Genomic DNA, 26,637 nt, shown 5'->3' with positions numbered 1-26,637 from the left:
GTCTCTTATCTCAAGACAATCTTCGTTCCAGAGACGGTGCATTTGACTGCTCCAGCTGTCCTCTCTCACCTTCGCCATCAACTAGAGAAGGTCCCACTATAACTGCTCAAGCTCCTCTGCTTGGTGTCTTCTTCACTGTTCCCATCTGCTGCTGGAGGTTGTGTAACATCCCTGCTTAAAGCTTTCTGGTCCTGCAACTGTAATTAGAGTCATAGAGATGTACAGTAGGGAAACAGACCCTCCGGTCCAACTTGTCCGTGCCGACCAGATATCCTAAATTAATTTATACCCATTTGCCAGCATTTGGGCTATATCCTTCTAAACCCTTCCTATTCATATTCCTATTCATATACCCATCCAGCTGCCTTTTAAACGGTGAAAGTGCACCAGCTTCCACCACTTACTCTGGAAGCTCATTCCGTACATGCACCACCCTCTGCGTCAAAAAGTAGCTCCTTAGATCCCTTTCCAATCTTTCCCCTGTTACCTGAAATCTATGCCCTCTAGTTTTGGACTCCCCTACCCCAGGGAAAAGACCTTGACTATTCACCTTTTTATGCTTCTCATGATTTTAGTCACCTCTATAAGGTCACCCCCTCAGCCTCCAACGCTCCAGGGAAAATAGTCCCAGCCTATTCAGTCTCTCCCTATAGCTCAAACCCTCCAACCTTGGCAACATCCTTGTAAATCTTTTCTGAACCCTTTCAAGTTTCAAGAAAGGGAGAACTGAACGCAGAATTCCAAAAGTAGCGCACAGTAACTAGCTACTAAACAGTTGCTTGATTAGTAGGTTCATTTGTACCATGATGACTGTAATGTACAAATCCGCATTAGCGGCAGTATCATCTTTTTGCATCACTGACCTGGACAAGTGATAATATTGAGGTAATATCCAGCATTTGCTTGAGGAAACCTTTGCAGCCTCTTATCAGTACTGCTAGCATCCAAGGGATCCATATTCAATGGCAGATCATCCACTTTGAGGTCTAGGTTGGTCAGGGTTCCTGGAGTCATATGTTTAGCAGCACCTTAGTTCAGTTTCCACCTCCTGGCAAGTCCTTCCTTTGCCATTTCTCAGGGTGGGAAGAAGTATCCACATGTCCTGGATTCACAACAACCTAACACCACAAAACATAGGAACAGATTAACAGGGGTGGCACAGTGGTTATCACTGCTGCCTCACAGCGCCAGGTACTGGGGTTCAATTCCACCCTCAGGTGACTGTGTGGAGTTTGCACATTCTCCCTGTGCAGGCTATGTGGAATGGCCATGCTAAAATGCCCATAGTGTTCAGGGATGTGTAGATTAGGTGGGTTATAGGGGGATGGGTCAGGATGGGATGCTCTGAGGGTCAGTGTGGACTTGTTGGGCCAAAAGGCCTGTTTCTACACTATTGGGATTCTGTGTAGGCACTTGGCCCATCGAGTCTGCTCTACTACTCGATGACATTATAGCTGATCTAATAATCCTCAACTCTACTTTCTTGCCTATCCCCATAATCCTCAATTCCCTTACTGATTAAAAATCTGTCTGTTTCAGCCTTGACAACCCAGCCCTGTGGGTAAAGAATTTCATAGACTCACAATCCTCTGAGGGAAGAAATTCCTCCTCATCTCTGTCTCAATTAGGTGATCCCTTACTCTGAGATTATGTCTTCTGATCCTAGGCTCTCCCACAAAGGGGAATAGCCTCTCTGCATATACTCTGTTAATTCCATAAGAATCTTCTACGTTTTGAGAAGGTCACCTCTCATTGTTCCAACCTTCTATGAGTATGATCCCAACCAACAGGATTAAGGAGGATCCCAAGGCTTTTTATACATATATTAAAAGAAGGGGATAGTCAGAGAATGGGTTGGCCCATTCAAGGACAAAGGCGGGAATGTATGTGTGGAGACAGAAGAGGTAGGTGATGTCATAAATGAGTACTTTGCATCAGTATTCACCAAAGAGAAGGAATTGGTGGAGAATGATCTCTTGGGAAAGGAGTGTCAAATTTCTAAGCCAAGCTGCTACTAAAAAGGAAGAGGTGTTGCGCATCTTAAAAAGTATTAAGATAGATAAGTCCCTGGGTCCTGATGAGATCTATCCCAGAATATTGAGGGAGACAAGAGAACAAATTGCTGGAGCATTGACAGACATCTTTGTATCCTCTTTGGTCACAGGTGAGGTCCCAGAGGACTGGAGAATAGCTAATGTTGTCCCATTGTTTAAGAAGGGTAACAGGGATAATCCAGGAAATTACAGGCCTGTGAGCTTCACGTTGGTGGTAGGGAAATTGGAAAAATTCTCAGAGACAAGATCTGCACACATTTAGAAGCAAATGGACTTATTAAGAAAAACAGCATGGTTTTGAGTGGGAGTGGTCGTGCCTCACTAACTTTATAGAGTTTTTTGAGGAGGTGACAAAGATTATTGATGAGTCAAAAGCAGTTGATATTGCCTACATGGACTTCAGTAAAGCCTTTGACAAGGTTCCTCATGGCAGACTGGTACAAAAGATGAAGTCACATGGCAAAATAGATACAGAAATGGCTTAGTCATAGGAGACAGAGGGTAACGGTGGAAGGATTTTTTTCGGAATGGAGGGTTGATACTAGTGGTGTTCCACAGAGATCAGTGCTGGGACCTCTGCTGTTTGTGATCTACATAAATGATTTGGAGGAAAGTGTAGCTGGTCTAATTATTAATTTTATGGGCGATACAAAGATTGGTGGCATTGCAGACAGTGAGGAGGATTGTTGGGATACAGCAGGGTATAGATCAGTTGGAGGCACGAGCAGAAACATGGCAGATGGAGTTTAATCCGAACAAATGTGAGGTGATGCATTTTGGAAGGTCAAGTACAGGTGGAAATTATACAGTGAATAGCAGAACTTTTAGGAGTATTGATATGCAAAGAGATCTGAGTGTGCAGGTCAACAGATCACTGAAGGTGACAGCACGGGTAGATAAGGCATTTTAAAAAAGGCTTATGGCATGCTTGCCTTCATTGAAAGGGATATGGAGTATAAGGATAGACAAGTTATGCTGCAGCTTTATAGAATTTTAGTTAGACCACACTTCGAATATTGCATACAGTTCTGGTTACCATGCTACCAGAAAGAGAGGATGCTTTAGAGACAGTTCAGAAGAGGTTACCAGGATGTTGCCTGGGATGGTGGATTTTAGCCGTGAAGAAAGTTTGGATAGACTAGGTTTGTTTTCACTGGAATGCAGGAGGTTGAGGGGTGACCTGTTAGAAGTTTATAAGATTGTGAATGGCATGGATAGAGTGGAAAGTATGAGGCTTTTTCCCCAGAGTGGAGAGGTCAATTACCAGGGGACACAGGTTCAAGGTGGGAGGAGGGATGTTTGAAAGAGATGTGCAAGTCACGTTTTTCACACAAAGGGTGGTGAGTGCCGGGAACGCACTGCCAGAGGAGATGGTAGAAGCAGACACAATAGCAGCATTCAAGAAGCACCTGGACGAATACATGAATAGGAAGGGAATAGAGGGATAAGGATTCGGTAAGTGAAGACAGTTTTAATATGGAAGGGCAAAATGTGTTAGCACAGGCTTGGAGAGCCAAAGGTCCTGTTCCTGTGTTGTATTGTTCTTTGTTCTACTCAACCTGTCCCCATGAAAAAAATCCCTCCAAGCCTGGAATCAGGTGAGCGAACCTTCTCTGGACTGTTCCAATGTCAGTATATCTTTGTCTAGATAATGGGACCAAAGCATTTAGCATTCTAGGTGTGATCTGACTCAGATAATTGTGTAGCTTAATATTGCTTTAGCAAGATCTCTCCATTTCCTTTGAAGTAAAGGCTGACAGTCCACTTGTCTTCTGTATTTCCTGCTGAACTTGGATGCTAGCTTTTTTTGTGATTCATGGACTGAGGGATTGCCAAATCCTTCTGTGAGTCATAGAGTCATACAATACGGAAACCCTTCCATCCAACCAGTCCATGCTGACTATAATCTCAAATTAAACTCGTCTCATGTGCCTGTGCTTAGCCCATATCCATCCAAACATTTCTTATTCATGTACTTAAGTAAATGCCTTTTAAACCAAATAGTACCCACATCCACTACTTTATCTGGAAGTTCATTCCAAAACCACTGTTTCTGTAAACAAAAAAGTCTCTCGTGTCTCTTTTAAATCTTTCTCCTCTCACCTTAAAATGCACCTTAGGCTGGAAATCCCCTGCCTTAGGGGATTCACCTTATCTATACCCCTGATTTTGTATCGAATTGGCAAGCTCACTCTGAATCCCATGTGATCTAAATTTACTAATTAGTTTGCTATGCAGAACCTTGTCAAAGGCTTTACTAAGGTCCAAGTAGTTTGTTCTGTAACTTTCTGCAGTTCTCCATTTTAATAATATTCAGCTCTTCTATTCTTCCTGTCAAAGTGCATAACCTCATATTTTTCCACAGTATATTTGCCATGTTTTTGCCCACTCAATTAACCTATTTCCCTATGTTGACTCTGCACCATCCTCACTATTTACCTTCCCACCTAATTTAGTGATAGCACTTTTACTTACATGGTCCAAGTCATTAATATATATTGTAAATAATTAAGGCTCCAGCACTGATCCTGTGACACTCCACTACTTACAAGTTGTCATCCTGAAGATGCCCCATATTCCAACTCTGTCTTCTATTAGTTAGCCAATCTTCTATTCGTACTGATATACTGACTCCAACATAAGTAACCTCATGTGTGGTGTTTTAATAAATATCTTTGGGAAATCCAAATGTGTTACTTTTACTGGTTCCTCTTTATTGCCCTGCTTGTTACCTCTTCAAAAAATTCTAATAAATTTGTCAGGTGTGATTTCCCTTTTATGAAACCATGCTTACTCTGATTGATCATATTACGTGTGCATTTAGAAACACTATTACATTTTTTTTTAATAGACTTTAGCACCTTCTCAAAGACAGATGTTAAGATAACTGGCCTACTGCTTTTTGCTTTCCTCCCTCTTGAATAAAAACAGACAAGTTGCCTCCAGGGATGCTATCTGCATACTGTCTGATTCCACTTCAGGTTCTGCAACAATGCGGAATAAGCTGTTTGCTTCCACATTATTAATCCCGCTTCCCCAGGGCTGACTGATGTCTAATTTTGAAATAAGATTAGAGGTGTTTTCTTCAGTCCCTCCACTGTCCACAACACTGGCAGGTTTAAGAACACCAAAGGCGTTCTTGATTGGAGGTAAACATCTTTGTCAATCTGTGTGATATGCTCTAGCAAAGTATGATATTGACTAGATGGAGATGTTTGGCATGAGATTTCAAGAACAGTGATGGTGCAGACAAGTATATTACAGTTGACATATCCACTCCTGTGTCAACACGGCAGATTATGCCCACCTTGCCAAATTTCACATTCTCTCTAGGGCACGTCTTTATTGCTCGATACAAGACTGATGCCTCTTCTGGAAGAAACCTCACCCCTTTTCTGATGAAGGGTCTAGGCCCGAAACGTCAGCCTCTCTGCTCCTATGATGCTGCTTGGCCTGCTGTGTTCATCCAGCCCTGCACCTTGTTGTCTCGGATTCTCCAGCATCTGCAGTTCCCACTATTTCTGAAACCTCACCCCTGCATGGATCTCAGTGGGAGGGGTTTCACACGTCCACTCACTTTAAAACTATGCCCCCTTGTAATAGCTACCTCCACCTTAGGAAAAAGTCGCTGGCTGTCCACTATCTATACCTACCATTCTACTGTACCATTTTGTACACCTCTATCAAGTCACCTCTCATCCTTCATCATTCTAAAGAGAAAAACCCTAGCTCTCTCAGCCTTTACTCATAAGACCTTCCCTCCATTCCACGCAACATCCTGGTAAATCTCCTCTGCACCTTTTCCAACCCTTCCACATCTTTCCTGTAATGAGGCGACCAGAACTGGAAAGAATAGTCCAGATGTGGCCGAACCAGGGTTTCATACAGCTGGAGCATAACTTCATGGCTCTTGAACTCAATCGCTCTATTAATGAAAGCTGACAACACCGTACACCTCCTTAACAACTCTATCCACCTGGGTGGCAGCTTTCAGAGAACTGTGGACATGAACCCCGAGATCCCTCTGCTCCTCCACACTGCCAAGAATCTTTCTGTTAACGCTGTATTCTGCTTTCAAGTTTGTCCTTCCAAAATGAATCACCTCACACTTTTCAGGGTTAAACTCCATCTGCCACTTCTCAGCCCAGCTCTGCATCCTATCAATGTCCTTTGTAACCTAGAACAGCCCTCCACACTCCACAACTCGACCCACCTGCGTGTTGTCCGTGAACTTACTAATCCACCCTTCCACTCCTACATCCAAATCATTTGCAAAAATCACAAATAGAAGAGGACCCAGAACTGATCCTTGTGGTACACCACTCATAACTGAGCACCATGTAATTTGCCGACCAGTGAAGTAAGACTAACTGGCCTGTAATTTCCGGGGTTATCCCTATTCCCTTTTTTTGAACAAGGGAATGATGTTTGCCAATCTCCAATCTTCCAGCACTATACCCGTGGACAGTGAGGATGAAAAGATCATCGCCAAAGGCCCTACAGTCTCTTCCCTCGCTTCCCATAGAATTCTTGGAAAAATCCCATCAAGCCCAGGGGACTTATCTATCTTCAAGCTCCTCAAAATTCCTCGTACATCTTCCTTACTAACATCTACCTCCTCTAGCCTATCAGCCTGTTTCATACTGTCCTCCCCTACAACTAGGTCCCTCTCAGTTGTGAATACCGAAGAAAAGTATTCATTACGGACCTCTCCTATCTCTTTAGGCTCCGTGCACAAATTCCCTTTACAATCCTTGATTGGCCCTACCCTTTCTCTGGTCATTCTCTTATTCCTCAAGTACTTGTAAAAAGCCTTGGAGTTTTCATTGATCCTATCTGCCAAGCTTTTCTCATGCCCCCTTAGAGCTCTCCTGAGCCCTTTCTTCAGCAACTTCCTGGCTAACTTGTATCCATCTGGAGCCTTTGCCAATCCTTGTTTCCTAAACCTTATATAAGCATCCTTCTTCCTCTTAACTAGTCGTTCAGCCTCTCTTGAGAACCAAGGCTCCCTCACTCGACTGCATCTTCCATGCCCGCTTGGGACAAACGTATCAAGAACACGCAGTATGCATTCCTTAAACAATCTCCACATTTCTATCGTGCTCTTCCCTCAAAGCATCTGTTCCCATTTTATGTTACCCAGTTCTTGCCTAACAGAATTATAATTACCCTTCCCCCCAGTTATAAATCTTACCCTGCTGTATGTACCTATCCTTTTCTAGGACTATTGTAAAAGTAAGAGAGTTATGACCGCTACCACCAAAATGCTCTCCTACCAACAGCTCTGACACTTGGCCCAGTTCATTGCCAAGCACCAAATCCAAAATGGCCTCTCCTCGTGTTGGTCTATCTACACACCGTGTCAGGAATCCTTCCTGAACACACTGGACAAAATCCGCTCCATCTAAAACTATTACAACTAAAAAGTTTCCAATCAATATTTGGAAAGTTGAAGTCACCCCTGACTACAACCCTGTGACTTCTGTACCTTTCCAGTATCTGCCTCCCAATCCACTCCTCCACTTCTCTGCAACTATTAGGGGGTCTGTAAAAAACCCAGAACAGTGACTGCTCCTTTCTGGTTCCTGACCTCAACCCAAACTGACTCTGTGGACATATCATTCTGGAACTGCCTTTCAGCAGCTGCTATACTAGCCCTGACTAGCAATGCCATTCCCTCGCCTCTTTTACCACCCTCCCTATTTCTTTTAAAGCATCTAAATCCCAGAACTTCCAACAACCATTCCTCTCCCGGAGTTACCCAAATTTCTGTAATGGCCACAACATTGTAATTCTAAGTACTGACCCATGCTCTAAATTCATTTGCCTTATTTCTGATACTTCTAACATTGAAGTATACATACTTCAAACCATCCCTGTGTCCACAATTACGCTCCATCGACTGCATTTCTTTATTAACAACCTCATTCCCTGTTGTGGCTGTTGGAATGCTGAATACCTCATCCTCTGAATTAAAAATCCAGTTCCTCACCCCTGGCCAATCGAGTTTAAACCATCCCGTATAGCTTGAGCAAACCTCCCTTCCAGGATATTTGTGCCCTTCCGGTTCAGGTGCAGCCTGCCCTTACTGTACAGGTCCCACCTTCCCCAGAATGTGTTCCAATTATCCACATAATGGAAGCCCTCCCTCCTACACCAGCCCTGTAGCCACGTGGTTAGCTGCACTCTCTCCATATTTCTAACCTCATTATCACGTGGCACCGGTACTAATCCAGAGATAACTACCCTGTTTGTCCTGGGCTTCAGCTTCCAACCTAACTCGCTGTACTCATTTTTCACATTCTCAGTTCTTTTTCTACCTATGTCATTGGTACTGATGTGTACCATGACTGCTGGTTGCTCACCCTCCCCCTTAAGGATCTTGAAGACACGATCCGAGACATCACGGACCCTGGCACCCGGGAGGCAACATACCATCTGTTCGTCTCGTTCGCGTTCACAGAACCCGACTGTCTGTGCCTCTAACTATTGAATCCCCCACTACAATTGCTCTCCTTTTCTCCCCCCTTCCCTTCTGAGCCACAGAGCCAGACCCTGTACTAGAGATCTGGTCCCTGTGGCTTACCCCTGGTAGGTCGTCCCCTCCAACAGTATCCAAAACAGTATACTTATTGTTGAGGGGAACGACCACAGGGGATCCCTGCACTGACTGTTTCCTTTCCTTCCCTTTCCTTACTGTCACCCAACTGCCTTCGTTCTTAGGGGTAACTATGTCCCTATAGCTCATTTCAATCACCACCTCAGCCTCCTGAATGTTCCCCGTGTTCATCCAGCTCCAGCTCCAGCTCGTTCCCTAATGCGGTCTTTGAGGAGCTGGAGCTGGGTGCACTTCCCACAGGTGAAGTCGGCAGAGTCACTGCTGTTGACTCTTACCTCCCACATCCTGCAGGAGGAACATTGCACTGCCCTGACTGCCATGCCCTCTAAATTTACACTTCCCCGAAAGATTTGTAAAAAGTAGAGAATAACTTATTTACCCTTTTATTCTTAGGTTAGAGGAGGTGGAAGGGTGGGAGACACCACTCTTGCGCTCTCGCTCCCGGTCTCCTCCTCTTCCTCCGCTGCCAAAAATGAAGGCCCCGAAGCACTAACTGTAATCGCCACTTACCTTTCCAGCAGTCCCCTCGCGCTCTCTCCTGACTCAGAGGAAATCGTTGTGCTTATTGACCCTCCACACGGTCTTTTTTTTTCGGTTAGAGGAGGAGGGTGGGTGGGTGGGTGGGAGACACTACACGTGTAGCATTTCTGGTTTAGCCACTGCCAGAATATATGATTTTACCTTCTGCTGCTGAACAAATGGAGGCCGCCGATTCACAGGGTAAGTCTTTTAAACGGAAAAGCTCACCTTCCCACTCTCTCCTAACTCCCGCCACTGAACAAATGCGTAGAATAAAGCCTGTGGTTTACATTGGATTGAGGAATCTTTTGACTGTCTATTCCATCTTCCTATGAGATCTATCCCTGAAAGACATCCTTTACTTCCAGAGAGAATCCATTCAACTGCTCCAGCTGCCTTCCCTCACCATTGCCACCTGCTGGTGGAAGTCCCAGCACACAATTGCTCAAGCTGCCCAACTTGGCAGTCTCCCTCACCATCATCTGGCTGCTGGAGTTTCCGTTACACCACAGGTAAGGGATAACAATCAACGAAGACACACCAAGTAACTAATGCACCTTCCATTAAAGATGAAATGTCATAGAAATAGGAACAGGAGCAGGCCAGTCAGCTTTCAAATCTGCTCCAACTTTCAATGTGATCATGGCCAATCCTCTCTCTTATGCCAAAATCCCATTTCTCCCCATAGCCCTTGATGCCTTTATTATCTATTATTATATATGTCTTGGCTTCCACAACATTCTGTGGTAGAGAATTCCACAAATTTACTACCCTCTGAGTGAAGAAATATTTCCCCATCTCAGTCCTAAATGGCCTATGCCATACCTTGAGACTGTGACCCCTGGTTCTGGAATCCCTAACCAGGGAAAACATCTAATAAAAACAAAGACAAAGTGCTGGAAAAACTCAGCAGGTCTGACAGCATCTGTGAAGAGAGAAACAGTTAACCTTTCGAGTTCAATATGACTCTTCTTCAGTACTTCCTGCATCCAATCTGTCCAGTTCTTTTAGAATTTCATATATTTCAATCAGACTCCCCTCTTGCTTTTAAACTCTAATAAATGCAAGCCCAGTCAAACTAATGTCTCTTTATAGGACTGTCCTATCATCCTTACTATCAGTCTGGTGAACCTTCGCTGGACTCTCTTTCTTCAGTAAGGGGGCCAAAACTGCATACAATACTCCTAGTGTGGTCTCACCAAAGTCCTGATCACCTGCAACAGAACACCTCAGATTCTGAACTCCAGTTCACTTGAAATGAAGGCCAATATACCATTTGTGTTCCTAATTGTTTGCTGACCTACCTGTCTACCTTCAGATCTGGACACCCAGGTCTCTTTGTACATTCAATTTCTGAATATCACCATTTTAATAATATTCTTTTTTTCTGTTTTTCATACCATTTACCCACATTATACTGCATCTGCCATGTGTTTACCACTCACTCAACTTATCGAAACCTTGAAACTTCCTTGAATCGTCCTCACAAATTTACAATCCTGCCCAGTTTTGGGTCATCATAACACTTGCAAAACATTGCATTTTGTTCCCTCTTCCATATCATTTATATTCATTGTGAACAGCTGGGGCCCAAGCACTGATCCTTGTGGTAGCCCACTTGTCACTGCTTGCTACCCGGAAAAGAACCCATTTATTTCCTACTATTTCCTGTCTGAGTAGGTACATAAGCAGACTGTGGAAGTGCATTGGTATGACCAAGGAAATATTTTATGTATAGGTCCAGGTTCTTTGATGCAGTGTACCAGGTGAGTTACTATGCAGTGGGCACCGGGGAACCACAGAATAGAAAAACATTTTCATACTCATTTTACCTTCGAGGTTCAAACATATGGCAACTGCTGTACAATTTGAAATATTTGTATAAAGCTGAATACGTAATATTCAATGTATATCAATCTACATATTCAAATTACATATTCAATGAATATGTAATTCCCAAATTTCTATTTGAGCAAGGTACAGGATTGACAAGATACACTGTTGGCTGTTACATCTGTCAATGTGTTTCCTCTGTTTACCAAAACTTGAAAAGGTGTTCTGTCTTTTTTCCTGTTGCCTGAACAATATGTACCTCACAATTTAAATCAGACTGTTATTTTAAAGTATGGCAGTCAGGAAAGAGACACATAAGTTGACCATAGGACCAGTAGTAAGTGATAGCAGTGGCATTGATGATTAAAATTAAACAGTTGGTGAGCCTACTAATGCAGTGACAGATTGAACAGCAAATAGGCCATATGTTGTCAGTACTGATTTTGTGCCAAATACACTCTTGCAGTTGTCATAGGATGCATAAAGATGTGACATTTTTCAGTATTAGTTCACTTGACAGTAATTGAGGATCTCAGATGTTTCAGACCTACAACAACAGCAATCCATTTATTCTGAAGAGCAAGAAAAATTCCCAGGGGAAGACCTATGATCCGTGGTTAACCAGCAAAGTTAAAAATAGTAACAAATTTAAAATAAAACATATAATTGTGGAAAGACAGGTGACAAGTCAGAAGATTGGACATAACACAAAACATAGCAAAAGAAAGAACCAAAAAATGAATAAGGAGGAAAAATTAGAATACAAGAGAAATACAAGGGAAAGCTGGTAAAGTCTAAAATAAGGAAATGGCAGATAAATTGAACAGGTATTTTGCATTAGTCTTTGCTATAGAGCATCCCAGGAGGTGTGATAAATCAAGAAAAAGAAGGAATAGAGTAACTCAGGAAAAACGTAAGTGCCTGGATCCTGATGTACTTCATCTTAGGATCTTAAAAGTAACAGTTAGTGAGATAGCCATTGCATTAGTTTTAATTTTCCAAAACTTCCTTGAATTGAGCATAGCTAGCAGTGCAGTCTCAGAATTTTGGTGAAGTTAGAGATCATATTCTACACTTTTTTGATGGCTGAATAATTCATTTCAAGTTTCACTAACTTCATGATTAACCTTTCACTAAAGTTGGGCAAGAGCTAACCATTCAGTTCACTCAAGTTTAACTAAGTTTGCTACTGGCATTCTGCCACATATACTCTGCCTAAAGTCTGTAAATGCAGTAAATTTATGCTAGGGACACTGCATATAATTTTTCCAAATTTAGCATAATGTCCATCAAATTCAGACTCACCCAAGATGTGTAGACAAATAAAAATTACAGCGATGGTTCTCAAATTGGGATCAATGTTGACTTTCCAGCTTACCAAGCAAATGTGAAAGTGCTTTATTGAATGAGGGATCCTTCCATCAACACAGTTGAAACAATTACTTGAAACACTACTCACTTCTAACATGCTTTCAGATCATCATCCTACAGCCAAATTAACCATTGCAAATATGACTGCTGAATGATTAGACATCAAATGTAAATGAACACCCTCACTGAAGCTCCAAGACTAACACAGCTTTATATTAAAAACAAAACCTCTCTAGTGGGGACTGATACAAATTGCAGCATTCATATTGTATCTATCTCACAAATTTTTGTTGACTATCACATACTGACTTCACAAGGGAGCTCTTGTAGGACAGTTGTGTCCTTACCTCTGAGCCAGGATGTCTGGGTTCAGGTCCCATCTGCTTTTGGATGTTGAATAACATCTGAGCAGATTGATTAGGAAATATCTATACTGGCTTCAGAAGTGACTGCAAATGGAATATGAAATACCAAACTAGCAAATTGGCTGCACTTTTCATAAATTCCTATCATTTGCTGTCTGCACCTTTGTGGTTGTGGAGATATTATTGCAGCACTCAGTTAGGTACTGTGCTGAAGGGAGAGGGGGATTTGGTACATTGGTCCTGGTACTTCGAAGGAATAAAGATGAGTGAAGATGACAAATAAAGAACAAAAAAAAAGGCAGAAGTCAGGAATAGTGGAATAGAACAAAGAAAGGAATAATTCAGGGAAAACCCTCAGGTAATTTTTTATTGGGGACAAGGGGTGTTGGGAGTCAAAACCTATAAACAAAGAGTCAAATGATGCAGCCAATCTTCAGAAAATATGCTGACAACATGGCAAGATCTTGATAAATTTTATTTGATTAGAAAATTTACAAAAAATAATGTATACATATATATACAGAAAAGAGCAAGCAAGTCAGTGGGAAATGATTTTAAATATTGAGGCATCTTGATTTTCACAGGTTAATAGTGCAAGGTAGGAAACTGTAAGGACATCTACTTTTGTTCTAAAGAAGGTAGTCCAGGTAGTTTTGCAATGGTGAGAGGCAAGAAGCAGCAAAAATTCAAAGAGACGTGGGGTCTAGGTACATAGATCTGAAAAAGTCAATGGTGGCTATGATATTTAGACAACAAAAATACACAAGGAACAGAAGTCATGCTTGAAGCTATTCTAATCCCTCATTAGTCAAAACCTGGAGAATTGAGGACTGTTTTAAACACAAGAGGATAAGCTGCCCTTGGATGGAATTCAGATTCACAAAAATGATCAAGACTCTCAGTGTCAAGCTCGAAGAGAGATCACACAAGTTAGCATTGTGTTGCTTGGAGTTTGCAAGGTTAAAAGATGATTTGATTGAAGTCCAGGCAATGGATTGGGTAAATTGAGAGAAACCATTTCAACTAACTGGGGACATAGTCTGAAAACTAGAACAAGAGTTATCAAAATTGAAATTAAAAACCTTCTTCATGTAGAAGGTGGGAGCGGTTTGGAATTTTCCACAAACTGCAACTGAATCTAGATTCATATTTTTGTTAGCTAAAAAGGTGCAAGGAACATGAGGCAAAGGCAGGTATATGGAGAGTTAAGTCACAGATCAGCCATGGTATCAATGAAGAAGAGACAGGCTCAAGGGGCTAGGTGAACCACTCCTGTCCTACGGTGGGACTTTGAATATTGGGTTCAACAGAAGGGTCAGGCTCAAATACTGAGAAAGAAGTCTTTAGAATCATTTAGAACAGATAGATTTGCAACAGTAAGAAGTGCGAAGTAAAAAGGTATTTTCTTTAATCCTTCTGGATCAATATAAATATTTTAGATTAAATGGCCTATAAAATGTACTAAGATAATGGGAATTATTGATGACAAATTTAAAGTCTCATATGTCACCAAGCATACTATTATGCAATAAACATACGTTAAAAACAATTATTGAAATGAAGCTGAAATTCAATATTAAATTTTTTAAAAATTCAAGTTCAAAACACATATACTGTACCTGAATAAGACTACAAACACCTATCATGACGGAACATCAAAATTTGCATATTTGTGATCCCAAAACAAGTTCAGAGACATTTAGTTGTTCATCAATGTTGGTTCCTGAAAATCTAGAACACACTGTAGGTGCAAGAGTGAACAGAATATGTAGTACTTAGTAGCTCAGAAGTGTTCACAACCTCCTTTCCTTTCATGGAGTGCATTAACACATCTTTTCTCAGCATACCATATTTACCTCTAGTAGACAGATACTTGTTTGAAATTTGCTCTTGTTTCCTGCACAATCAATTTGGATCAGACCAGTGAAGACCCTTTGTTTATTCCAGGTATCTTTGAGATACTTTTAGTCAAAGGTTGATTTGCTTTGGCTTTAGAAGTCATCTGAAAGAGAGCACGGTATTTATAAATCAAATAATTCCCCATTGGGAGAACCGTTCCAGTGAGAGCAGGGATATTGTACAAAGAGTCTGCCAGCACATCATGCTAGGTCATATCTATTCCAACTACTTGTTAAAAGTGGAATGCAAAAGCAGATTAGAGGATACTGCAGTTGTGCAAATGTGATACAACTTCTGGTAATTGGTGACCATGCCAAAGATTAATATTCACATAACTAAGCGACTAGTAAAAACAAACAGGTCTCTTCTGAAAGAACAGCCACAAAGTACAGCAGATTCTGGAAAGCAGAAGCATGCTACACAGTTAATGTTTCAGGAACTCCCGAAGGTTTACTAGATTTGTTCCTGAGATGATAGGACTGTACTATGAAGATAGATTGGGTAAACTGGGCCTGTATTCTCGAGTTTTGAAGAATGAGAGGTGATCTCATTGAAACTTAAAATACTTAAAAGGATACACAGGATTGATGTATGCATGGTGTTTCCCCTGGTTAGGGAATCTCAAACCAGGTAGCACAATTTAAAATAAGGAGATACCACTTGGGTCCAGGATGAGGAGAAATCATTTTACTCAGATGGTTGTGAATCTTTCAAACTCTCTATCACAGAGGGCTTTGGAAGCCCAGTCTTGGAGTATGTTTAAAGGTAGAGATTGATAGATTTCTGATTACCAGTGGCATACAGGGCTATGGGGATGCAATAGGTAAAAGGCATTGATGTGTTTGATCAGCCATGAGCATAATGAATACTGGGGTAGGCTCAACAGGCTGAATGGCATACTCCTAGTCCTATGTTCCTATTTCACCCATCATCTGTATCCAGTTCTAGTCGCTCTGTTATAGGAAGGGTATTATTAAATTGAAATGGGTTCAGAAAAGATTTACCAGAATGTTGCCAGGAATGGAGAGTTTGAGTTATAAGGAGAGGCTGGATAGGCTGGAACTTTTTTCATTCGACCGTAGGAGGTTGAGGGGTGACCTTATAGAGGTTTATAAAATCAGGGGTATATACAAGGTGAATAGCAGTTGTCTTTTCCCTAGGGCAGGGATTTCAAGACTAGGGTGCATATTTTTAACCTGAGAGGAGAAAGATTAAAAAAAAGGCAAGAGGGGCAATTTTTTTTAAACACAGAATGGTTCATGTGGAATGAACTTCCAAAGGAAGTGGTGGATGTGGGCACAGTTGCAACATTTAAAAGACATTCATATAAGTATATGAATAAGAAATGTTTGGAGGCATATGGTCGAAGCACAGGCAGTTGGGACTAGTTTAGTTTGGGATTATGGTCAGCATGGACTGTAGGACCAAAGGGTCTGTTTCCATGCTGTGTGACTCGATAACTGAACTGTCAGTCCTTCTAAGTCTGGGAGAACACAAAAACCAGGTACTCAAGATTTTCAATTGGGAGAAAAAGGAAATCAGTCTTAGCTCACAGGAGACCAGCCAGTCTTGCATCAACTAAGACACTACAATGCTTGTATGCCATATTAATCAATACACACAAGTGATTTCCCCTAGTTGAAATCAGAATGCTGAATAAATAAGATGGTTATGAAAATATAACTTACTTTGGTATTCACTCCAATGTGGCACAATGAAAGCTTGCTATCTCTTACAGTTTGCCCAGTCCCTATTCCACTGCTCAGCTTTTTTGAAAGGCACATCTTTGAAACACCAGGTGATTGTGTTGAAGATTTTCTTCCTCTCTCCACAACAAAACAACTTACTTTGCATATTTGAGAAGGAGTACACGTCTTTTTCAGCTCCAGAGTTACATACTTCACTAATATTTTTTCTTCTGGCTCCTAGGAGATAAACACGTTTCAAGGAATTCTCAGTTCCAATTTTGGCTTGCTTTAATGGCTGTGCAGATCTTGGTGCACTTGAAATTTTTCCATTACTAGTTTCAGTGGCAACAGTGCCAGAACTTCTGTGTTCATCAAGGAACTCTTCTGCTCGAACATGCACGTCATCCTGAATAGTGGCAGAAGAAGCTACGTAAGAATGGTCAAGTTGTAGATATTCTGGAAACTCCATCCTCTTTTTGAGGTATGGAGTAGAAATATGGTTGGAGCCCATTCTAAACTCATTATATCAGGAACAACATCTGAATACTCACAAATACTTAGTTCTCCATGCTGGTTTCTTTCTAAACCACAAACCCCTTTATGTAATCCTACAGAACAGGTGAAATCACAATCACCACCTGGATCGGCTTCAACTGATCTTTTTCCATACCTATAGAATCACCCCCTTTCCCCAAATCCAGAATCAATTTTGAGATACCACTGTTTCCACCCGTCTCTACTCGCTGTAACATTGATCCACAACCCACATCACATTGCCTTCCAAGTTTAAGATTCTCAGAAGTCAGCCTGACTTCATTCAAGCCTCCTGGTGATTTGTTGGGATTTTCCAAACTGTTATCATGCTTTGATGCATCAAATGTAGCATTGCAGTCAAAGACAGTTACAATTCCACGCAACTGCACCCTGTCATTTATAGATTGAAGTAACTTGCATCCAGACAAGGCAGATGCCTTGCTATCTATTTCAAGACTGTTTTTACGTTTTGCTGGAAAAGTTGCATTTTTCCAGTCATCCATAACCGTAGTGCAGTTAAATGGTACCATTACTTTCATAGATGGAGGCAGCTTGCAATGAAAGTAGCCAGTTACCATGAAGTGATATCCCATATTATCTTCATTTGAAAGACTAAAGGTACATTTCTAAAATCATCTACAATCATGGTACCATTTAACTGCACTGTGCAATTAAATGACTTAATTACCTTCAGGTCATTTCCAGTGCTGTTTTCATGCTTTGATAAATTACAGGTTACATTTATATTAACTGTCAGAGGTATTGTCCATTCAACTGGATTAACTCTAGATAAGGTCAGCATGCAGTTAGACAAAGTGGGCAACTTGCTCAGTATACTATTGGAAGAGAGAGTACGCTTTAGTGCACCATCTTCCTGGTCATTCAGGTTCCTTTGCAACATAGTTTCATTTAACTGGATCAAATTTCCGAAGGGGACAAAGGCAGGGCTCCAGGCTCAACATAATCATTTGTTTTCTTAACAACAGGCGGATCTTCAGTTTAGATTTCTGATAGAATTTGATGACGACTGATACCGTTCTCCTCTAGCAATCTGAGGTGCTGCCACCTTGTGGCAATTTTGCTGGAGAGACCTCTGAACAGTCCAATGGTATATTGCTTCATTAATTTTCAGGGAAATATTGGTCACAGGAACTGGATTTATTGCATCAACCAAATGGAGATGACATAGCTCGCTGTTATCATTTAACTCAGTAGCTATATGTAGACATTGTACTGTAATGACACTAGTGAATAAATGTGACAAGTTGCTTGATTCCATAATGGGTAGTGGGCAACAGGTCAATCGCATTTGCTCCTGTTCAGAGGTATTTCTAGAAACACTAATGTTGAGTAAGTTTTGTTGCAATATTACATCTACATCTTTTGTTTTTAAGGGAATTTGTCCTGTAAATTTTCTGTCAGAACTTAAAGACAATACGTTACATTCAAAGAATTTTCTTTTGGCCGCACAGCCACTTTGGATTTGGTATTCTGTTCCAGCAAAATTTAGATGGAAGGAACCTGTGTTGAATCACCCATGGTGATCTTAGCACTCCTTTCTCAAAGGCTTTCAAGTTGCTGGCACCATCTGTCTGTTTCCCCCAATCAGTCAGTGGCATTTTCGAGCAACCTTGTGCTGGACTTTTTCTGGTCAGGAGTGAACGTCTACGTTGTGATGCTGCTTCACTATTCGTCCTAGCAGCTCGGGAAACTACTACATGACTTGCGGTTCTAGTGGAAACACACATTGAAGCACAACGCTTAGGTGCAGCTAATGAAGGCTTCATTGAACTCAGTCTGGATGGTGGTGATGTTTTTCGGCACAGGGGTTTGGAAAGGGAAAAGAAGCAGTAGCTGCTCAACAAATAACATTTAAAAACAAAATTGAATTTAAGCCAACGATTCTCACAAACATAAAAAAGAGAAAATTTATTTCCAAGCATTATAATTTCTAATAGTCTTGAGAATTAGGACAAACCAGAAGATGGTCTTTCTCATTTTCTAATTTGACAACTTCAAAAAAAAGTTCAATTGTGAAGGCAAACAAAATTTGAGGGAAATAGTTAAGAAGCAGAAGAGATGAAAAACAGTTGGCAAAGATGCATTGGAACACTAAATAAAAACCAAAAGAGCTGCGGATGCTGTAAAACAGAAGTTGCTGCAAAGGTTCAGCAGGTCGGGCAGCACCTGTGAAGAGAAATCAGAGTTAATGTTTTGAGGCTGGTGAGGAAGTTTTGAGGAAGGGTCACCAGACTCAATGTTAATTCTGATTTCTCTTCACAGATGCTGCCAGACCTACTGAGCTTTTCCAGCAATGTCTGTGATTGTTGCATTGGAACACAGGTCACCTGCAATTTCTCCTCAGTTGGGTAGGTGGAGATGGAGAGAAATGTAATGAAAGAAAAGACAATAACCATGTTTTCTCACATGAAGCCCACAATAAAATCAGTTTTCAAAGAGTGGGGTCATCCATCACGTTAATAAGAATGTTCTTCAAACATACTAATAGTAGAAGGTTAGTAAACGATAGAGTAGGGTCCATAAGGAACAAGCAAGGTAAGCTGCTCACTGAAGCAAAGGGTATGGCAGAGATACTAAATGAGTACTTTGCTTCAGTCTTTACTAAATTAGCAAATGGTGACAACAGCCTACTTGAAAATTTGGGTGTTGCGCAACTGAGCAGTATAATGACAGATTTTAAAAAAATACTAAAAAGGGTTGGCAGCGGACCAGGTTGAGAAATCACCAGACCCAGATGGGATGTACCCTCGATTGTCAGGGATAAGGCAGAAAATTGCAGAGCCATTGACAGAAATTTTCCAGGCCTCTGGGAACACAGTCCTGGGGGACTGGAGGATTGCACATAACACTATTGTTTAAGAAAGAAGCAAAAAGGATAACACAGGAAACTACAGATCTGTCAGCTTAGTATCAATAGTGAGGAAAACTGATGGATGCCATAATACGAGTTAAGATAAATATACACTTACATAAAAATAAGTTAACACTAGATAATCAACATGGCTTTGTCAAGGCCAGACCATTCTGACGAATTTGACGAATTTGATGAGGTGACACAGACAGTGGATGGGGGTATTGATGAGGGATGTGGATCTTGTATATTTGGACTGTCAGAAAGCATTTAATATGGTGCACATGGCAGTTGATTAGCAAATTAGAAATGTTTGGGATTGATTGGTCCTTTACAGCATGGATTAGAAGTTGGTTAGTAGATAGGAAATAGAGGGTAAGTAAACATGAATATACCTCAAATTGGAGAGGAGTTGAAAATTGTGTTCCCCAGGGATCAGTGTTGGGACCCTTGCTTTTTCAGATTTATGTAAGAGATTTGGGCATGGATGTTGAAGGCAAAATCTCTAAATTCGCAGAAGATGCTAAATTAGGAAGAATAGTGAATTGCGAGGAAGATGCTGAGTGACTTCAGAGGGGCATTGACAAGTTGGTCAAATGTGCAGACAACTGGCAAACAAATTTCAATGCAGAGAAATGTCATTTTGATAGAAGAAACATAGAGAGACAATACTTTGAGGGGAATACAGGAGCAGAGGGTCCTCGAAGTTCATATGCATAATTCTCTGAAGGTGGCCAGGTACGTTGAAACAGTTGTTAAGTAGGTTTAAAGGAGGTTGGGATTATAAATAGAGGCAAAGAGTATAAAAGTAAGGAAGTGATGCTATATCTCTATAAATCATTGGTCAGACCACATTTGGAGTAATGTGTTCAGTTTTGGGCACCTTATTTAAGGAAGAAAGTTAAAGCCCTGGAGAGAGTTCGAAGGAGATTTCTAAGAATGACACCAGGAATGAGGGATTTTAGATACATGGAAAGATCAGAGAAATTGGGATTATTCTCCTTGGAGCAAAGAAGATTAAGGGGTGATCTTCTGAGGTGTTCAAAAATATGAACAATCTTGACAAAGTAAAGAAAGATATTCTTTTTCCACTAGTTGGTATGTCAGTAACTAGGAGGCACAATTTCAAGATTGTCGGCAAGAAAGCTAGGAGTCAGATGAGGAGAACCTTTTTTACCCAGAGTTGTTAGGATTTGGAACACGTTGCCTGGGAGTGTGGTGGAGGCAGATTCTGTAGGCGGTTTCAATTAAGATATATATATATATTATTTGAATATATGGATATATATTATTTGAAAGTGATGAATTTAGAGGTTAGAGAGATAGGGCTGGAGAATGGGACTAACTGAGTAACTTTTTGTGGAAGCTGGTACAGACACAATGAGTGAAATGGCCTACTTCTGTACTACAAAATTCCATGTTTCTATGATAAAAGGACAGACAGAAGGAGAAAAACATTTGAAAAACTTTAGGAGAGGGTTGGAGCAGGGAAAGCAAGTTAATTAGGAAAGATATTATACCCACTTTACCTGCAAGGTCACAAGAGATACCCTAGATCATTATTGTCTCAATAGTTTTAAAATCGAACCGTACAGGTCAAATCTTGGCATATGTTCACTCTAGAGATTTTCCAAGCTGCATCTGGAGAGAATTTGTTTAAGATAGAAACTCAGTTGGGGAGGATGATGAAGTTGAACAGTCAACTAAATTATCAGAGTATAATATAATCTCCATGTAACTAAGTTACCATGATTCAATGTAATCAAGATGGCAAACTAATCAAGGATCAACGATACGTATTAAACTACAAATCTCAACTCTTTAAGCACTGCTTTCAGATTACAATCAGATTACTCTCCGGCTGCATAAAAATATCTCCGTCTCAGTTCTTTTGTTCAACCTTCAGCAAGAACATAATTAAGTTAAAAACCAACCTCTAAAAGCTAAAATAAGGCATTGAAAGAAAGGCAGTTTATAACATGTAATTTACAGAAATTGGCCAAACATTGCCTCCCAGCATTCCAAAAACAGTTGAAGTCCCAACCTGACAAATGGCATTTTCAGCATGCTACTCAGAAGTTGGCTGGTGAGGCCATCAGATCACACAATGGACGTCCATAACTGAAGTCCTGTGGCCAAATTATGGAATTGGTAATAATATCTGTCGATTCAGAGTCAGTCTCCCCTACTCTCCCTCCTTCCCTATTCTGGAAAGGCTAAACTCCTTAGAGCAAACCCAAGAGAACCAGGATAAGCCCACGAATGTAACCTGCATATATTAATGGACTATTTATAAGCCAGGGTAGGAGATTGTTGCATTGTAAGAAAAAAGACAGATTTGAGGAGGAATGTACATTATTACTGACAGGTATGCTTTTTTGGTTAAGAAATATCTGTTGACTGTCGATAGATATTTAAAACAAAGGATAACAAACAGCAGTGGAACTTCACAATATGGAACTAAGAGCCCAAGGTTAATAAGGGGCAAAAACAGAAATTGCTGGAGAAAATCAGTAGGTCTGGTAGCATCTGTGGAGAGAAAGCAGAGTCAACGTTTTGAGTCCAGCAACTCTTCTCCAGAACTGATAGTAGCTCGCAAAAGTTGAAAAAGGAGTGAGCGGATAGGTGCAGACAGAACACAAAGAGAGAGAGAGGGAGAGAGACACCAAGTGTGGGAAATAAAATAACAACATTCGGCAGATAAAGGGATGGTTAATTGTAAGCCAGGGAAGGATAAAAGCTGATAATGGGGACTAAGAGTAGGTGATAGTGGGTTAGCAATGTTGAAAGAGATCATGTCACAACAGGCACTGGGGTGGGTAAAGAACGTGAGAGGAAGTGTACAGGCTCTAAAATTATTGAACTTGATATTGAGTCCTGGAGGTTGCACAGTCCCCAAATGGAAGATGAGATGCTGTTCTTCCACCTCATGCTGACCCTTGCTGGAGCAATATAGCAGGCCCAAGACAGAATGTTGGCCAGGGAGCACAGCTGTGTGCTAAAGTGGCAGGTAAGTGGAAGCTTTTTTGTGGACAGAATGCAGGTGTGCTGCAAAGCAGTCAGCCCATCTGCATTTCGTCTCCCCAGTGTAGAGGAGACCACATTGAAGGGGAGGGGGTAAGTAAGGGTGGGGTGGAAAGGGGGGGGAGGGATGGGTGCAATGCTGTTCAGAAGGTTGGTGTGGACTTGTTGGGCCAAATGGCTTATTTCCACACTGTAGGCCTTCCACTCAAAAGCAGAAGGTGCAACACTTGCCCCTTACCATCCAAGGCTCCAGACACACCTTCCAGGTGAAGAAGCAATTTACCTGCACTTCACTTAATCTAGTTCACTCTACTCGCTGTTTGTAATGTGGTTGCCTCTACCCTGGGAAGATAAAACGCAGACTGGGCGGCCACTTTGCAGTACACCTACATTCTATCCTTAAAAAGTGATCTCAAGCTTCCAGTTGTCTGCCACTTCAACATACCACTGATCTCCATGGCCAACATCTCTTTCTTGGTCCTGCTGCAGTGCTCCAGTGATGCTCACACAAGCTAGAAGAACAGCATTTCCTTTTGGGAACCCTGTAGCCTTCCATACTCAATGTTGAGTTAATTAATTTTAAATGCCTGAACACCATTACCCAATCCCATAACTTGTCACGACATGGTCTGCTTTCAGCGCAGCCAACCCATATTCACCTACTCATTTTCCTCATTATAAGCTTTTTACCTTCCTTGGCTTACTATGCACTATCCTTTTGTCTGCCTAATATACTGTCTCTCTCTCTCGGTCCACACACCCACCCCCTCCCACCAACTGGGTTCCATCATTACCTATCCACTCACCACTTCCCACCACAACCTCCTCTCTCCTCTTTCCCCTCCCACCTTCCCAAACCCACTTGCCCCTGTTATCAGGTGAATACCACCTTTTCCTAGCTACAATCAGTTCTGAAGAATGCTCAAGGAACTTAAAACATTAATTCTGCTTTCATTCTACAAATTCTGCCAGACCTGCTGACTTCCTTGAGCAATTTCTATTTATGCTTGACTAACAAAGGGAAATCACATTTGCACTCTTAATCAACTTATCTAATTGTCCTACTGTATTCAGGGATTAATAGATATGTATACCAAGATCCCTCTGATCCTCTGTACGTCCTAGGTTCCTACCATTGAACGTGTACTCCCTTGAATTGTTAGTCCTCCAAGGGGGCATCACCTCACACTTTTCGGGATTAAGTTCTATTTGTTCAACATCACTGATCTGCCAGTCTATGTGATCCTATAGTCTCAGGCTTTCTTCCTCCCTATTTACCCCACCAAGTTGCATCAGAAACAGAGGAGCTAGAGGAGGTGGATGTTAGTAAGGAAGATGTACTAGGAATTTTGAGGAACTTGAAGACAGATAAATCCCCTGGGCCTGATGGGATTTATCCAAGGATTCTATGGGAAGCGAGGGAAGAGATCATAGGGCCTTTGGCGATGATCTTTTCATCCTCACTGTCCAAGGGTATAGTGTCAGAAGATTGGAGAGTGGCAAACATCATTCCCTTGTTCAAAAAAGGGAATAGGGATAACCCTGGAAATTACAGGCCAGTTAGTCTTACTTCAGTGGTGGGTAAATTATTGGAAAGGGCTCCGAGAGATAGGATTTATGATCACTTGGATGGGCACAGTTTGATTCATGAGAGTCAGCATGGATTTGTGAGGGATAGATCATGCCTCACAAACCTTATTGAATTCTTTGAAGAGGTGACCAAACACGTGGATGAAAGTAGAGTAGTGGATGTGGTATACATGGATTTAAGTAAGGTGTTTGATAAGGTTCCCTATGGTAGGCTCATGCAGAAAGTAAGGAGGCATGGGATAAGGGGAAATGTGGCAGATTGGATTCAGAATTGGCTGACCCTTAGGAGACAAAGGGTGATAGTGGACGGAAAATATTCAACATGGTGCTCAGTTATGAGTCGTGTACCACAAGGATCAGTTCTGGGTCCTCTTCTATCTGTGATTTTTGTAAATGATTTGGATGTAGGAGTGGAAGGGTGGATTAGTAAGTTCGCGGAGGATATGAAGGTGGGTCGAGTTGTGGATAGCGAAGGGCTGTACTAGATTACAAAGGGACATTGATAGGATGCAGAGCTGGGCTGAGAAGTGGCAGATGGAGTTTAACCCTGAAAAGTGTGAGGTGATTCATTTTGGAAAGACAAACTTGAAAGCAGAATACAGGGTTAACAGAAAGATTCTTGGCAGTGTGGAGGAGTAGAGGGATCTCAGGGTTCATGTCCACAGTTCCCTCAAAGCTGCCACCCAGGTGGATAGAATTGTTAAGAAGGCGTATGGTGTGTTAGATTTCATTAATAGAGGGATCGAGTTCAAGAGCCGTGAAGTTATGCTCCAGCTATACAAAACCCTGGTTCGGCCACATCTGGAGTATTGTGTCCAGTTCTGGTCGCCTCATTACAGGAAAGATGTGGAAGGGTTGGAAAAGGTGCAGAGGAGATTTACCAGGATGTTGCCTGGCATGGAGGGTAGGTCTTATGAGTAAAGGCTGAGAGAGCTAGGGCTTTTCTCTTTAGAATGACGAAGGATGAGAGGTGACTTGATAGAGGTGTACAAAATGATAAGAGTAGAATGATAGGTATAGATAGTGTGGACAGCCAGCGACTTTTTCCTAAGGTGGAGGTAGCTTTTACAAGGGGGCATAGTTTTAAAGTGAGTGGAGGTAGATGTAGGGGAGATGTCAGAGATAGGTTCTTTACTCAGAGAGTGGTAGGGGCATGGAATGCATTGCTGGAGAGAGTAGTGGAGTCGGCCTCATTAGGGGCATTTAAGCAGCTATTAGATAGGCATATGGATGATAGTATAAGGTAGGGGTGGAGGTTAGATAGACCTTAGGTTTGGGGTAAAAGTTCGGCACAACATCGTGGGCCGAAGGGCCTGTACTGTTCTATGTACTATCATCTGTACACTTAGGGCTTCCATGTCTAAATTAATGTACAGAACAACCAGCGAGAACCCAGCATTGAACCCTGTGGTACACCACTGGTCACAGGCTTCCAGTCTTCAGATTTTTTCATGCTCTCAGCCAATTTAGGATCCAATTTGCCAAATCGCCCTGGATCCCATCGCTCTTAGCTTCCTAACCGTCTGCCATGTGAGACATTGTCAAAGGTCTCTACTTAAGTCCGTCCAGACTATCTCAACTGCACCACCTTCAGCTATACACCTAACCAGCTCCTCAAAACAAAAATCAAATGCTTTAACAGTTTGTCAAAAACTTTGTCCCTTGTGATCAAAAACCTTTCTATCTCACTTTTGAATATACTTAACACACAGCTTTACGGTATGTTTTAACAACAGGAATTGTAGATAAAACTCAGCAGGTCTAGCAGCATCTGTGGAGAAAAAGCAAAGTTAACGTTTCGGGTCTAGTCCTTGAAGTGTCACTAGACCCGAAACGTTAACTCTGCTTTCTCTCTGCGCAGATGCTGCCAGACCTGCTGAGTTTTCCCAGCAATTGCTGTCATTGTTTCTGATTTCTAGCGGGTCTTGGCTTTTATTTTAACAGTCTTTTCCCCGTTCTCTCTCATCTTGAAAGTTTGGTGGCGAGGCATAGCAAAGTAAATGAATGATCCAGCAGACCAAAGCCTCAGTAAACGTCTCTCATAAGAATAACCGAACGTTTCGCAATGGAATAGAGCCTGCTGGAATGTGACAGCAGAGGAGGAGGGGGTGTCACCATCTCACCTTATTTGGAGGATGCAAACTCAAAAAAAATTAACTTCCCGAACACTCACCGTCCCGACAATAAGCCCATCAAAGTCCTTCAAGTCCAACCAATTGAAGCCCAAAGCTCAGGCAGGCTGCCATTTAAAACAACGACTTCCTCGAGG

At 41.6% G+C, this 26,637-nt stretch overlaps 1 long non-coding RNA gene across 1 annotated transcript; it reads right to left on the bottom strand.

The window, feature by feature from the left end:
• LOC125484869 lies at positions 1 to 26,636 on the bottom strand. The gene is made up of 5 exons (XR_007263675.1): positions 26,542 to 26,636; positions 16,349 to 16,754; positions 14,618 to 14,763; positions 864 to 1,118; positions 1 to 197 (listed from the first exon to the last, which is right to left on the bottom strand). It is a non-coding gene; the product is annotated as an uncharacterized LOC125484869 (long non-coding RNA).
• Position 26,637: the final 1 nt, after the last annotated feature.

Source organism: Rhincodon typus, chromosome 14 (genome assembly GCF_021869965.1).
Source record: "Rhincodon typus isolate 14 chromosome 14, sRhiTyp1.1, whole genome shotgun sequence".
Taxonomy (NCBI): Eukaryota; Metazoa; Chordata; class Chondrichthyes; order Orectolobiformes; family Rhincodontidae; genus Rhincodon; species Rhincodon typus.
Note: the sequence above shows the minus strand (reverse complement) of the source record. Positions and strands in the feature narration are given on the sequence as shown.